Source organism: Alligator sinensis, unplaced genomic scaffold, assembly GCF_000455745.1.
Source record: "Alligator sinensis unplaced genomic scaffold, ASM45574v1 scaffold1295_1, whole genome shotgun sequence".
NCBI classification, from domain to species: domain Eukaryota; kingdom Metazoa; phylum Chordata; order Crocodylia; family Alligatoridae; genus Alligator; species Alligator sinensis.
The window spans coordinates 707,645-710,339 of NW_005841880.1; the positions used below are offsets into that span (position 1 = coordinate 707,645).

The window sequence follows — 2,695 nt, forward strand, 5'->3', positions numbered from 1 at the left end:
GGCTCCGGCACCGGGAAGCCTCGTACAGCTCGCGTCGGGGCAATTCCCGTGCGACGGTGAATAAATCATGGCCATCACGAGAAGCGCTGGAGATGCTGCCAAGGCAGGCAGCCAATCCCGGGCCGGTCCAGGATCTCTGGTTGCTACGGAGACAGCCAATCGTGCACCAGCAGCCGGGGTATAAAAGCCAGGAGGATTCATTTTCCCGTCCTGGGCTCCCAGCAAGGCCAGCAAAGATATTGTGGGTCCGGGCGGCCACGGAGCCGAGGGCAGGGCCCAGGCCCAGTTCCGCTTCCAGGTGGGGGCTGCATCTGGGCCGGATCCTGGTGCAAAGCAGAAGCCGCCGCCATCCTGGGCCAGGGATGCCCGCTGGCCTGGGCAGGATTTGGATGAACCCATGCCAGACCCCTGCCCAGGTCCCATGTAGCCCTCGTACCCCTGGGACTGCAGAGACCCCCTGTAGCTCTGGCTGGGGAAACGGAGGCACGGAGCCGGGAGGGCTCGTTCTCCTCTCCATCCTCCTCCCCATCCTCTCCAACCAAGAGCTCAACGCGCCTCACCGAGGCTGCCCCAGGCCACGGCGGGGGAAACTGAGGCGCTGAGCAGGTCTGCCCTCCCACCTCTGACCACGGGCAAAGGGGCTAGAGGTGCAAGCAAAGCCCTGCGAGCCAGAAGCAAGAGCCCCCCGAGCTCGCTGGGCTGAGGGTGCGGGACGGGAGGGTGCCGTGGGGCAGGCTGGGAGGCCGGACACCTGGGTCCTCTCCCCACTCGGCACGCGCAGCGCCGAGCACCGGGTGCCAGACCCCCGCACGGCGAAGGCCCAGGCTACAGGGGTTCAGCACCGCGGACAGAGCCCCCAGACCCCGGCGTGGGGCGGGGGCCAGAGCCGAGGAGCAGCCGGGCCCCGGGGCCTCGGGGCACCCCCAGCCTGGGCCGGGCCTGGCAAGCGTGCCTTGAAGTTGCCAGGGCAGGGAGCCCAGATGGTCACATCCAGGCACGGAGCAGGGCAGGGCATGGGCAAGCCCTGGGACCCCTGACACCCCCCATCCCTGCCCCTCCGCAGCCAGCAGGCCTGCCCCGAGCCCGGCCGTCACCAGGGCCGCTCTCTGCCCCCGGGCTGGAGCTGTGCGCGCAGCCAGGCAGCGGTGGGAGGCCGGAGGATGCTCCCTGAGGCCGAGGGAAGAGGCTGCAGGTGGCAATGGGGCTGGGGGCACAAGCATTATCCCAGGCCTGCGCCCCGCTCCGCGCCGGGGGTCCCTATGCTGTGCCAGCGAGGGGCGCTAGGAGCGCAGGAGGGGCAGAGGCGCCCGGGGCTGCCCCGTGCTAGGCGTCAGCGCCGCGCAGGAGGGGAGCAGCTGGGTCTAGTCGCTCCCGGTGCCCCCAGACCCTCCTCCCGGCCCCGGGGGGCGTTAAACAAACAGCCTGTTGTTACCAGCTTCCACTAATTGACATGACAGCGGAGGCTGGATCCCAGCTGGGGCGGGGGGGCGGGGGAAACCCAATAGCCGGCAGCACAAAGCAGCCCCGGGGGAGAGGCTGCCGGGCGGCTCCCAACCCGCCGCCCCGACAGGGCCCAAGCAGCGCCGCGGAGCGCCCCAGACCCCTTCTGCAAAGCGGGGCGCGCTGCCCGGCACGTCGGCAAGGGGGAGACGGGGCAAGCAGCTGAGCATGCGGCTAGGGGGCCGAGTCTCATGTTTGGGGCCCAAATGGGGAGTCCTCGGGGTCACGGCCCCCCCGGGCAGGTGCATCCGAAACCGCACCTGGGGCCTGCGATTGCAGGGTGGGACCCTGCCCCGAGGGCCAAATGCCCCCCGCCCAGAGGCAGCGCTAGGAGCCCCAGATGCCTGAGTTCAAGGCCGGTTCTGCCAAGAAGAGCCGGAGCCAGGGGCAGATCGTCCCGCGGCCCCCTCCCGCCCCAGCCCGGCAGGCACCCGATGCCGTGGGAACCGCAGGGCTGTTTCCAGGGCCGGGCACCGTCCCCCTTTGTCCCCAGGCAGGGCGCAGCGCCAGCGGCCGCGGCAGCCTCGGCAACAACGGGGCTGGCCTGGCACCGCCGGGCTGGGCTGGGCACAAGGCCCGGATCTGGCCCGGGCTCCCGGCGTGACCCCAGGGCTTCGATCTGCCCCACGCTTGGGACTCGGGTCCCTGCACTGGCACCTCCCACCAGTACGCACTGGGCTCCCGGCTCCTCCCACCAGTACGCACTGGGCTCCCAGCTCCTCCCACCAGGACGCACTCGGCTCCCGGCTCCTCCCCCCAGCCCAGAGCCCCCCAAGCGGTGCCAGCGCCTCCGCCCTGGGAGCGTCCAGGAAAAGGGTCCAGGGGGCAGCTTGCCAGGAAACGCCTGGTGCAAGACACAGCTGCTGCCCACCCCCACGCTCCCCGGCTCTGCCTCCCAGCTCCAACGCCCGCCGGCCCTTCCCACCCCTTCGTGAGGGTCCTCGCCCGCGCCCCGCAGGCCCCAGGGGACGGGTCCACCCCAGAAGGAGCCGCAGGGAGCAGGGCAGGCAGGTGCACAGATGGCACCGCGCATGCGGATCCACCGGGCCAAAGCCCTCCTGGGTGGAAGCCCCGTGGTGTCCAGACCGTTACGCCGGGGGCAGAGCCGGCCCCTGGTAGCGGGGCTGGGAGGCCGCGGCAGCGTCAGGCGCACCGCAGCCCCCCCCGCCGGCCCAAACAAACCCCCAGGCCCCGG

The 2,695-nt window shown here is 71.5% G+C and overlaps 1 protein-coding gene across 1 annotated transcript in view; it reads right to left on the bottom strand.

The window, feature by feature from the left end:
* Positions 1 to 2,695, bottom strand: part of APC2 (APC2, WNT signaling pathway regulator) — a 19,891-nt gene that overhangs the window by 16,174 nt on the left and 1,022 nt on the right.